Source organism: Bos mutus, chromosome 17 (assembly GCF_027580195.1).
Source record: "Bos mutus isolate GX-2022 chromosome 17, NWIPB_WYAK_1.1, whole genome shotgun sequence".
In the NCBI taxonomy this organism is placed as follows: domain Eukaryota; kingdom Metazoa; phylum Chordata; class Mammalia; order Artiodactyla; family Bovidae; genus Bos; species Bos mutus.
In genome coordinates this window covers 65991952-66005073 of record NC_091633.1, presented here as the reverse complement: position 1 = coordinate 66005073, position 13122 = coordinate 65991952, and the positions used below count along the sequence as shown (strand labels likewise).

Sequence of the window (13122 nt, the reverse complement as noted above, 5' to 3'; positions counted from 1 at the left end):
AAGGGGCCCTCTTGTGATCTGGAACTGGGAAGTTCTGGGGAGTTCACTGGATGCCGGGCTGCAGAGCTGGGACTCTGTTCAGAAGCAGCAAGGAATCTCCAGTGGAACTAGCATGACAAAGGAAGCGTATTAGCAATATTTACCCAGCAGAATCTATGAGTCTAGCCTTAAGATTTGGTAACTTTAGTACTTTCCTGAGCAGTTAAGCAGTTACCTCTAGTTCTGGCCCAGAAGGTTCTCTTTGAGAAAATCCAGGCCAACTGACCTTCTATGAAATGCACTGCCACTGTTTCTGCACCTACAGCCTTGGGGGCAGTGGCTGTCTTAATACCCCTGAAAGTGTTCTTGCCTGGAGAATCCCAGGGACGGGGGAGCCTGGTGGGCTGCCGTCTATGGGGTCGCACAGAGTCAGACACGACTGAAGCGACTTAGCAGCAGCTCAGGGATGGCTGCCAACTCCTCTAGGATTTTGCTCTTGGTAACATGAAAGTATTCATTGGTGGAAATAAGAAAATGAAAGAGTGCTATTTTAGAAGAGAATCAGAAGTGATCAATTAATAGAAATGTCTACTACATAATTTAAGATTCATTCATTTATTCAACAACGTTTACTGAGGCCCCTATTTGGCAACCATTGACGTGCCAGACAACCAAAAACAGGATAAAGGTCCCTGCCCCTGTGAAGCTTACATACAAGGAGAGATACAGACACAAACAACAAACATAATAAATACAATATCTACAAGCATGTAAAAAGTGTTTGGGGAAAAAAAGATGTACAAGAAAAAGAAAAGAAAAATCTAAAGAAGAAAAAAACTCAAATACTAATTGAAACTAAGAGATGGGACGAGTTCCCTAAGAGAGCAGACTATCTAGTTAATGACCTTTTCACTTCTAAAATTCTACCACTCCAGATCAAGGAATTTGACACATAAAACTCAACCTTCTTGTTTACACAGAAGGTAAGATCAAAGCAACACAGAATTGTTGTGGCTTAAATAACAGAGACCCATCACCAGGGAACTGTCCTCTAACACATGAGGAAATGGAGCCCCACAGCATTTAACTAAGGGGGAGGGTGCAGAATGGGAGTTCCAGAACCCTCTAGCTTCTTATAACCTTTAATAGCAGAAGCCACTTCAGCCACTTCAAAAGTACTTCAAACCCTATTGGAGGCAAGGAAAATATTTTTATTACATAAATAAATATTAATATTTATTTATAGCTAATAGTATATAATAAGCATATAATATTTTATAGAATATGTTTATGTCTATAATATTTTATATTTATATATTATATACTTATATATATAAAGCTAATATAATAATATTATTAGCTATATAATAGCAATAACAAAAATAGTGAACACTTAAGAGAGCACTTACTTATGCCAGACACTCTTCTAGATCCTTGTCACGAACAATAAACTAATTTAATCCTCACAACAACCCTGTGAGGCAGTCAGACTCCACAGGAGTAGCTTTAACACCACGCCACCCCTTCAATTATTTATGCATACCTTCATAGAGCATAATTCTTACCACTAATTAGAAAACTGAAAACAAGATTTTTCACTGGGGCTTGGCAGAATTAGATTATATTTTTATGTCACAATGCAACTATTTAAGCTTCCTTTGAAGTAAATGTGCTTTGGAAGTAAAGGAAATTTTAAATATAATATAATATACACACTATATAATATATACTATATAATATAATCAATATTATGCTGAGAAACTGGTATTTCGGTAATTCAAAAAAAGGGTCCTCAACAATATGTTTTCAACTAAATACTACTTCAAAGAAATTACTTCAAGACCTTAAGCAAAGTTTTTAAGAAATGAAATTCTGGTTTTCCTGTTTTTGTTTCACTTAAAACTTATGCTTTGGTTTTTCAGAGAAAGGGAAGGGAGAGAGAAATACAATGGAAAAAAGTTCTTTCCCTTAGCATGTGATGTTTAAAATTTTAGATTAGATTTTAGAAAAATTAGAATCATGATGCTTACCAACAATATGTGATAACATGGTAATAGAATATAACACATTTAAAAATTTTTAAAAAACAAAATTTCCCTTCCTCAATACAAATACAGATTTTGCAAATTCAATTATAAAATAAAATGTTACGCTATATCCAAAGCTGCTGATCTTTTTGCCTTCAGTTTACTCAGTTCATTTTCATTTCAATGGACTTTCTTATTAGAGTTTTACTATATGTCACATACTACTACAATTCACCACATGGATCTGTCTACATTCTCTGGTTGTACTGGAATTTAATCATCAAGAATAATAGTTGAATACATGGATCACTGGCTACAGCTCACAACCATTTCAGAGGTAATGTAATCTGCAAAGCACAGTAGGTACATCTACACCATCTGTCTGCATAGATCTCAGAGCAACTTCTAATCCTTTACTGATAAACTGTCCCTCTCCTAACTCCTTATCTTTTTCCTGTGAGAGAAGAGAACTTATCTTTCTTACTGGAGCAAGGTAAGGGAGATGGCAGGCTCTCAACTTTGATACATCAGTGTATTCAGGTGCAACACAAAGAGGAAAACAGCACATGTTGGTTCCTAAATTCAACATTCTTTTCTCACACTTGAGTGGGTGAGTGACAGTCACTCAGTCGTGTCCGAGTCTTTGCAACCCCGTGGACTGTAGCCCTCCAGGCTTCTCTGTCCATGGAATCCTCCAGGCAAGAATACTGGAGTGGACTGCCATTTCCTTTCTCATACTTAGAAGGATCCTATTTCATGGCGCCATATTTTCAAACATACAATCCCTCTACTCCTCAGCGTATTTCAGAACCTCCACCTGCACACTACGTATTCCTTTCTCCTTATCTTTACCACCACGGAGGGCCCAACGTGAAGCTATTTTTGAATGGTCTAGTAATGGCTATTATTTGAGTGCCAGATGGTGCCAGACACTGGGACAACACTGTAAAGAAAATAAACAAAAGTAGCAGCATCCTTGTCTTCAAACAGCTTTTAAAACCAGTAGGATTAGCTAAGTATACCACTTGTGGCCAGCACTGTAGCCACAAGGTATAAGGAGAGCCTGAATTAAGGTGTTAATAGACATTTAAGGGGGAGGAGGGACTCTGAGCTTGGCTGCAGCCAACATGTAGAGGGAAACATGATCTCTTATAAGATTCAGTGTCCCCGGGGTAAAAATAAACCAGCAGCTCAGGGAAAGAACAACTATTTTTGCTACTGAGATTAGAAAGCAATTCAACCTATGGTTACTGAGAGAGGATTCTGTTCAATGTAATAAAAATCCTAAGGATGTATTTTTACAATAAATAAGGGTAGGTTTGATGAGGGCTGAGAAGCTCTAATGAAGACTAAGAAATCAAACACTGATGCATCGCAGAAGAGCAGGTTCAGCTCAACCATGACTGCAAACTCCACACCAGCAGAAGATCCTGACACATGACTGACACATTGAGAATACTGCATTTCTCTGGGGAATGAGTGCCTGCGTGCTAAGTCGATTCAGTTGTGTCCGATTCTGTGTGACCCCATAGACTGTAGCCCGCCAGGCTCCTCTGTCCATGGGGATTCTCCAAGCAAGAACACTGCAGTGGCTTCCCACGCCCTTCTCCAGAGACTCTTCCCGACCCAGGGATTGAGTCCACGTCTCTTACATCTCCTGCGTTGGCTGGCAGGTTCTCTACCACTAGCACCACCTGGACATGGGGTCTAAATATGTAAAAACCACTGTGTTATTTAACTGAATTCATTTATTCTTATGCAAACAGAATCACAAAGATATTCTGATGTCAACATTTGACATGTAAATAGAAAGTAGGTCATCAGCTGAAACAGATAAAAGTGACATTTCTTAGAATCACTATTTTAAAAGACAAAGTTCCTAAAAATATCTCATTTGATATTCCCTTAATTCTACAAAGTTTTTTGTACCACTTCTTCCAAGGTGGTGTTAGTGGCAAAAAATCTGCCTGCCAATGCAGGAGATGTAAGAGATGCAGATTGCATGCCTGGGTCAGGAAGACCCCCTGGAGTAGGAAACGGCAACTCACTTCAGTATTTTTGCCTGAAGAATCCCATAGACAGAGAAGCCTGGCTGGCTACAGTCCATAGCGTCACAAAGAGTCAGACATGACTGAAGCAACTGAGCAAAGTTTTCAGTTCAGTTAGTTCAGTCACTCTGTTATGTCCGACCCTTTGGGAAGCCATGGACGCCAGGCCTCCCTGTCCATCACCAACTCCTGCAGCCCACTCAAACCCATGCCCACTGAGTTGGTGATGCCATCCAACCATCTCATCCTCTGTCGTCCCCTTCTCCTCCTGCTTTCAATCTTGCCCAGCATCAGGTCTTTTCCAATGAGTCATTTCTTCCCATCAGGAGGCCAAAGTATTGGAGTTTCAGCTTAAGCTTACAACAAACATTCAGGACTGATTTCCTTTAGGATGGACTGGTTGGATCTCCTTGCAGTCCAAGGGACTCTCAAGAGTCTTCTCCAACACCACAGTTCAAACGCATCAATTCTTTGGCACTCAGCTTTCTTTATAGTCCAACTCTCACATCCATACATGACTACTAGAAAAACCATAGCTTTGACTAGATGGACCTTTGTTGGCAAAGTAATGTCTCTGCTTTTGAATATGCTGTCTAGGTTAGTCATAGCTTTTCTTCCAATGGGTAAGCATCTTTTAATTTCATGGCTGCAGTCATCATCTGCAGTGATTTTGGAGCCTAAAAAAATAAAAGCTCTCACTGCTTCCATTGTTTGCCCATCTATTTGCCATGAAGTGATGGGACTGGATGCCATGATCTTAGTTTTCTGAATGCTGAATTTCAAGCCAACTTTTTCACTCTCCTCTTTCACTTTCATCAAGAGGCTCTTTAGTTCTTTGCTTTCTGCCATAAGGGTGGTGTCATCTGTGTATGTGAAGTTACTGATATTTCTCCCAGCAATCTTGATTCCACCTTGTGCTTCATCTAGCCCAGCATTTCACATGATGTACTCTGCATAGAAGTTAAATAAGCAGGGTGACAACATACAACGTTGACACACTCCTTTCCCAATTTGGAACCAGTTTGTTGTTCCATGTCTAGTTCTAACTGTTGCTTTTTAAATTGAATACAGATTTCTCAGGAGGCAGGTAAGGTTTTTCCACAGTTCGTTGTGATCTACACAGTCAAAGGCTTTGGCATAGTCAAAAAGCAGAAATAGATGTTTTTCTGGAACTCTCTTGCTTTTTCTATGATCCAAGGGATGTTGGCAATTTCATCTCTGGTTCCTCTGCCTTTTCTAAAACCAGCTTGAACATCAGGAAGTTCACGGTTCACATATTGCTGAAGCCTGGCTTGGAGAATTTTGAGCATTACTTTACTAGCGTGTGAGATGAGTGCAATTGTGCAGTAGTTTGAGCATTCTTTGGCATTGCCTTTCTTTGGGATTGGAATGAAAACTGACCTCTTCTAGTCTTGTAGCCACTGCTGAGTTTTCCAAAAGTGTTAGCATACTGAGTACAGCACTTTCACAGTATCATCTTTTAAAGATCTGAAATAACTCAACTGTAATTCCATCACCTCCACTAGCTTTGTTTGTAGTGATGCTTCCTAAGGCCCACTTCACTTCGCATTCCAGGATGTCTGGCTCTAGGCTGGTGATCACACCATCATGATTATCTGGGTCATAAAGATCTTTTTTGTAGAGTTCTTCTGTGTATTCTTGCCACCTCTTCTTGATAACTTCTGCTTCTGTTAGGTCCATACCATTTCCGTCCTTTATTGAACCCATCTTTGCGTGAAATGTTCCCTTGGTATCTCTAATTTTCTTGAAGAGATCTCTAGTCTTTCCCATTCTATTGTTTTCCTCTAGTTCTTTGCACTGATCACTGAGGAAGGCTTTCTTATCTCTCTTTGCTATTCTTTTGAACTCTGCATTCAAATGGGTATATCTTTCCTTTTCTCCTTTGCCCTTCACTTCTCGTTTTCTGTACCACTTAAATTTATCTCAGCATAGGTTCATAGCTTTCCCATTTTATAAGAAAGGACAGGGTTGTTTGAGGTATGGACGAGACTTTGTCAAGTTTAAAATTGGTGTGTGGGGTTGAGAGGGGCGGTGAATTTCTGCTGGAGGCTACACAGGGCAAATTTAATAATCACAGATACCCCTTAATTACTTGGCTTTTTTAATTTAAAAGACTTTTGTTATAAAGGATCTAATGACTGAAAGCAAAAGTTTCCTCCTATAAAAGAAAAGAAAAGACCTTTTTTTAGAGCACAGAATTCAGGAATGATTGGCAGAAAGAAGTCAATTCTTTTCACCCACCCAGTGACCTGCTCATTGCTCAACAGTAAACAATATCCAGTCTTCTGAGGCAGGATTTGCACACATTGATTGGAAATAAAAGTGTTACTAGATCACGTCAGCTCAAATTTCAACGATTAGTCCCTGGCCATTAATAACATCAACTCCAAGTTTCCAAATGAAACAACTATTACAACTTACGAAAGACTGACCAAAACTTCCAACAATTTTACAAAGACTCATTCACCTGGAAATGAATAACTCATCAAGAGGCGGAGTGGAGGGTCAGTGTGCAAACATTTACACATGAACTTGGCTCCTGCTGTTACATCATTTTTCATTTAGTTTTGTCAGGTAGTTCAGTTCCATTCAGTCACTCAGTCGTGTCCGACTCTCTGCAGCCCCATGAATTGCAGCATGCCAGGCTTCCCTGTCTATCACCAACTCCCAGAGTTCACTCAAACTAACGTCCATGGAGTCGGTGATGCCATCCAGCCATCTCATCCTCTGTCGTCCCCTTCTCCTCTTGACCCCAATCCCTCCCAGCATCAGAGTGTTTTCCAATGAGTCAACTCTTTGCATGAGGTGGCCAAAGTATTGGAGTTTCAGCTTCAACATCAGTCCTTCCAAAGAACACCCAAGACTGATCTCCTTTAGGATGGACTGGTTGGATCTCCCTGCAGTCCAAGGGACTCTCAAGAGTCTTCTCCAACACCACAGTTCAAAAGCATCAATTCTTCGGCGCTCAGCCTTCTTCACAGTCCAACTCTCACATCCATACATGACCACTGGAAAAACCATAGCCTTGACTAGATGGACCTTTGTTGGCAAAGTAATGTCTCTGCTTTTTAATATGCTATCTAGGTTGGTCATAAGAATAGGGAAAAAGAGTCCAAAATGGCGGTGGCTAAAACCTTCCCTGGGTTGGGAAGGTTCCCTGGAGAAGGAAATGATAACCCACTCCAGTACTCTTGCCTTGAAAATCCCATGGACAGAGGAGCTTGGTGCAGGCTACTATCCATGGGGTCGCAAAGAGTCAGGCACGACTGAGCGACTTCACTTTCACTTTCAAAAGACAAAGAAGGGAAAAGCCTGCAAAAATAGAACAAAGGAAGGTCAAAGAAAGGTCCAAGGACCAAAGTGAGGACTTCAGGTAGAACAGCATTCCTGGCTGAGCCCAATTTGCAGAGGGCGGCCCAGGGGGAAGAAAACATATAAAAGGAGGAGCCAAGCGCTCTTGCTCTCTCTCTCCCCACCGCCCCCACGCCCCCTCCCCCCACGTTCCTCCACTCTCTTCTCTTCTTTGAGGATGGATTCTCCTGCTATCTTCTAAATAAAACAGAACTGTAACACTGATTTGCCTAAGAGCTATGACACGGTTTGTTCAAGACCTGAGAGAGCTGTGACGCGCCGAGGGCTTTAATGTCCGTTGCTCCGAATCATCGTTGTGACAAGACAAAGAACCAAGGAGCATACACTCGCCTGACAGTTTTATTGTCTGCGACTATATGTATCATTTGCCTAAAAAAGCTATCAATTAAGACAAAGTTCATAGAAAACAAAGAACATATAAATTTAAAATGTGATGAGTCAGTGTATTTACGTACTGACCTATAACACCCTACGTATAACTCATTTATATAGTGAACAGCATAGTTGCACTATTTATTTAGTCCTCATCTCATTCTTCCCAGGTGGTGCCAGTGATAAAGAATCCACCTGCCAATGCATGAGATCTAAGAGACGCAGACTGGATCCCTGGTTCAGGAAGATGCCCTGGAGGAGGGCATGGCAACCCATTCCAGTATTCTTGCCTAGAGAATCCCACGGACAGAGGAGCTTGGTGGGCTACAGTTCATAGGGTCACACAGAGTTGGGCACGATTAAAGTGACTTAGCATGCATGCACATCTCATTCTACAAAGAATCTGAGATGGTCTGAGAAATGCATGTATTACAGAAGGAAATTAAAAATCATGACCAAGCAAAGCTCACTTGGGAAACACATACATTAAAACTAGAACAATCCAGAGAAGATTAGCATGGCCTCTGCACAGGGATGCCACACAAATTTGCGAACCAATGATATTTTTAAAGATTCATGACCAAGGAATGCTTAGAGAAGAAAATGAAGACTGTGCCTGGCATAAGAGATATTGGTATAGAACTCAGATATGGAGAGCTATTTGAGTCCTACACAGTGACTACAGCTAAGCAGGGAATCTGAGTGCTTCCTAGCAGTCAAGATGAAAAAGTAAATGTGATCAGTTATATGATTTTCTATGAAGAAAAAACATTTCTACTCCTCCAGGGAAGCAAAGCTGTTTCCAAACACTTGCTGTAAAACAGCTGCTCTAGGAGACACAGAAAGACATGATGGAAAAATTTCCCAATATCTCAAATAAGGTCACAAAGCTGGTTTGTTTTTTTTATGTTGTCCCAGATTAAAACCAAATTCTACAATGCAATCAAGATCATATAGCCCAGGAGCCCAAATTTTCCCAGCAATACAGTAGATTGAGCTGAGAGTAAAAAGCTGGAAGTCCAACAGTGTAGTTTAGGAGATTATTAGCACTAAAGTGCAAGAACAAAAATTAAAACAAATCACCAAAATTATGATGCTCCTAAGTTTCCATCGTCACCTCCTTTCCTTGAACAAGTCAGTCCCTGGCCACTGGGATCTAGCCCACACATGGAACCACTTTTCACTCTCACTCTCTATTACCACTCCCACCCACACCTTCCAACCCAGAGCTAAAGTACTATCTTCATTTACTTATCGGACACTCCTACCTCAAGGTCCCACCAGTACCAGCTCCACAAGTCCCAAACTAATCTTAGCTATCTGACCTCTCAAACACATTTTTCCTTCTGCCATCCTCAGCTTGTCATAAAAACCCTATCCTCGGGACTTCCCTGGCAGTCCAGAGGTTAGGACTCTGTGCTTCTACTGCAGGGGGCACAGGTTTGATCTCTGGTTGGGGAACAAAGATTCTGCATTCCTTATACTGTGCCCTCCCTCGCTCCCCCCCAACCCCGCTGCAAAAAAAAAAAATCCCATCCTCTTAGTCATCTGGGCTTACATCCTTGCAATCAGTCTTCTCCTTCTTTTCCTTAACTGCCCACGTCTGATCAGTAGTCTGCCTTACTATTCTACCTGTCCATGTTCTCTAATCCAGTCCCAGGCCCACTTTTCTAGATCATATCCCCAATACCTCAGGGTCATCAGATCACATGCCTTCCTGAATCATCTCCCAGCTCTCTCTCTCCACTCCACTTTCTCATATATGCTACTGCAGAAGAATGTTCCTAAGGTTGTGACTATGTCAGTCCACTTAAAAAAATGAAACTGTAACCAGTTACAGGTTACCTGAAGCAGGTTCCCTCCGCTTACCTGAAGCAAATCCGTCCACCTAAGCCCCCATGGCCCTCTTTCTCACATAGCTTCTGCTCCAGCCAGTCTATAGGCCCTTAAGTCTAGCCACTCCTGCTATAAGCTGGATCTTCCCTTTTGTTCGTGGTTGTATACCCATGAGATGCCCTTCCCTTCACATCTGTATATTTAAGGATCAAGCTGAAATGTCACCCCACTCAGGAAGCCTTCTGTAGTTCTCTCTGTGAGATGTAACACTTGCTCCTCTCCGTCCTCCTGCACTCATCTAGGGCTCTTAGCCCAGAGAGGAATTAGCACATCCTATCCTCAGTCCCTCCCTGTCTAGCCTATGCTTGAGGCTGCTCCACAGTCACCATCCCAAAAACACATCTGGTTCGGGCAGCTCCCCATCCTCCCTCAGATTTCACATCCCTCCAGTCACCCACAGCGTTCTGCTCCTACGTGAATCACTGCACATATTGATTCTACTGTAGTTCACTGTTTACGCATCTGCCTCCTCCAGGGCAAGGATCAAATCTTATCTATCTCTGCAATCTAACGTAGCCAGCTATCCGCACACCATCCGAGCTCCACTCCCTGCAGAACAAGTCTTCTCTTGCTTATTTATTGTGTGTCTCTCCCACTAGAACGTACTAAGTGAGAACACAGTTTGCTTGCGTTAATCTCATCTTTCTTCCCAGCATCTACAACAGTGTCGGGCACAGACTAGGTGATCCAAGGCTAAGCATGAATTGATAAACAGCTGAATGATCCCAAGTGTCTAGGCCAGTCCTAGAACACCACAGTGACCCTCTCCCAAAGACTGTTGAATGAATTCTGTCTTGTATATAAAAGTTATTATTAAACATATTTTACAAGCTCTGACAGTTTGGTGATCTTGATATCCTACTCTGGCTCCTAGCATGGTGCTTTATAGGAAACCCATTGGCTCAGATGGTAAAGAATCCATCTGTAATGCAGAAGATCTGGGTTTGATCCCTGGGTCAGGAAGATCCCCTGGAGAAGGGAATGGATACACACGCTAGTATTCTTGCCTGGAGAATTCCATGGACAGAGGAGCCTGGAGGGCTATAGTCCATGGGGTCCCGAACAGTCGGACACAACCTGAGCAACTAACACACATGGTACTTCACACATATGAACTCCTTGGTAGATTTCTGAACAAATGATTTAATAAATTAATACATTACTTGAGCTTGTATGTTCTAAATCTGAATTTGTTTCCTCTTGTCAATATAGGAGAATCCGGGGACGTCCCTGGTGATCCAGTGGTTAAGTCTCTGTGCTTCCAATGCAGGGGGCACAGGTTCGAACCCTGGTCAGAGAATGAAGATTCCACATGCTGTGCAGTGCAGTACAACCAAAAAATAAGTAAATAAAATACAACTCATTTTATTTCTTATGACACAGGATGCCAGGGGAAAGACAGCACTGCAGAGGGAAGATCACCAGCAGTCTGTCAGAATGGTCTGGGTTGGGGTCCTGGCTCTGTTTCTGTTCACTTCTGTGACTCTGAGCACGCTGTTGAACCTCTCTTCACTTCAGCTTCCTCCTTAAAAGGCCAGAAGGACCTCTCATGCAAAGCAGTCTACTCACTTCATAGCTAAATGAACAGCCTGTCCTGAGTCCTCTATTACCCCTTCTTTATCAGTCTTAAATGGTTCTAACTCATGTTAGAAAATCTTAATATATATTCACTGAGCTTGAGTGGGTCATTATTTAAAACAGTACAGGCTTTGTTCGTGTGTAGGTGCTCAATTGCTCAGTCGTGTCCGACTCTTTGTGACCGCACAGACTGTAGCCCAGAAGGCTCCTCTGTCCATGAAATTCTCCAGGCAAGAATACTAGAGTGGATTGCCATTTCCTCTTCCAGGGCATCTTCCCGACCCATGGATAAAACCCATGTCTCCTGCATTGGCAGGTGAATTCTTTACCTCTGAGCCACTGGGGAGGCCCTAGGGGATTTTCTTTACAAGGTATTAATTCTCCATCAATTTTTCATACCCTTACAGTCCTTCAGCACTCATCCTGCGAGCACAGGTGACTTGAGCACATGAGTGCCATCATTCCTAAGACTTCCTAGAGCCATGGCATCATAATGTCCCAGAATGGCACTACCTCACCTGAAGGGCAATTCTCTTTCCCACACAGGAAACAGCACAGCAATCAGATAAGTGATGAGAACAAGAACTGTACCCATTAAACACAGTACACAGTACCATGACCCCAGCTTAAGGTGGGATGATTTAGTTTTAAAAATAATAATAAAGAGCTTAATGTTAATGTAAGTGCATCTCAATCAAAATGCACTCAAATCCCTCTGGGGGGCAGTTCTGTTGGGAGGTGGGGAGTGGTTAGTCAGCAATCATACAGATGAATGTCACTGATCAGGTATGAGGTTATGACTCAGTCAAGATGGGATTCACTGAGATTCACACAGACAGGCAGAGAACACAGTGAGTCTTCTGTACGACCATTAAATGGTCTCTAAGATCCTCATTTAATAAAAAGCAATGAACTGCCACAGAAGACAGTTAACATAGAACCACCCTTTAAAAGACCAAATTCAAAAGAGTATTCTCTAACAAACCTTGATACTATTGCCAGGCAAAGAAAATATTTGTACTGGAGGCATAAAACTATATTTGCATAAATAAATGCTGCCAGCACAGAAGCAATATGGAAATGGAAGCCCTTACTGGCAAGTAGTAAACCCAACAAAATGCAAATGAAAGCCAAATCTCTGGTGCTCAGGGGAAAACAAGAACACTTGAGAATAAAAGGTCAATAGAACTTATGTTCCCAGCTGTGTAGCTAAGGCTTGCCACCCTGTGAGCTCGCAGAGCAGGTCACTCTTCTGAGAGCACCTATACTGCACTGAGTTGACAGCATTTTCTCAAAAGTGAACAATTAAAAAACACAGTGCTCATGGTAACCCGAATGGAGCTATGATAAATGTCCTGCTTTAAGATAATCTTTAATAGCTGCAGTTATCAGTTCAGTATCTCCAAAAGCCTTCCCAGAGATTCAAATCACAGACATGTTATTTTAACTCAGTTACTCCCACTTAAAAATCCACGCTGATTTAAAGTGTTAGAGAGAAAGTGCACAAAGCTACTTCCTTCCAAAATCAGGAAGTAAAGGGGCAATGAGTGCATGTGTGCTCAGTCGCTCTATCGTGCCCGACTGTTTTGCAACCCTGTGGACTGCCAGGCTCCTCTGTCCATGGGATTTCCCAGGCAAGAATACTGCAGTGGGTTGTCATTTCCTCCTCTGGGGGATCTTCCTGACCTAGGCATTGAACTTAAGTCTCCTGAAAATCGCTAAGTGATAGTGGCTAAGGTCTTCCCCAGTGGCTCAGAGGTAAAGAATCTGCCTGCAATACGGGACATGTAGGTTTGATCCCTGCATCAGGAAGATTTCCCTGGAGGAGG

General features: G+C 42.1%; 1 protein-coding gene and 1 non-coding gene across 6 annotated transcripts in view; one reads left to right on the top strand and one right to left on the bottom strand.

Moving 5' to 3' along the window:
- FHIP1A (FHF complex subunit HOOK interacting protein 1A) overlaps positions 1–13122 on the bottom strand; it is a 329740-nt gene that overhangs the window by 295480 nt on the left and 21138 nt on the right. The window lies entirely within an intron of this gene.
- LOC138991561 (U6 spliceosomal RNA) lies at positions 8284–8388 on the top strand. The gene has a single exon (XR_011467532.1). It is a non-coding gene; the product is annotated as a U6 spliceosomal RNA (small nuclear RNA).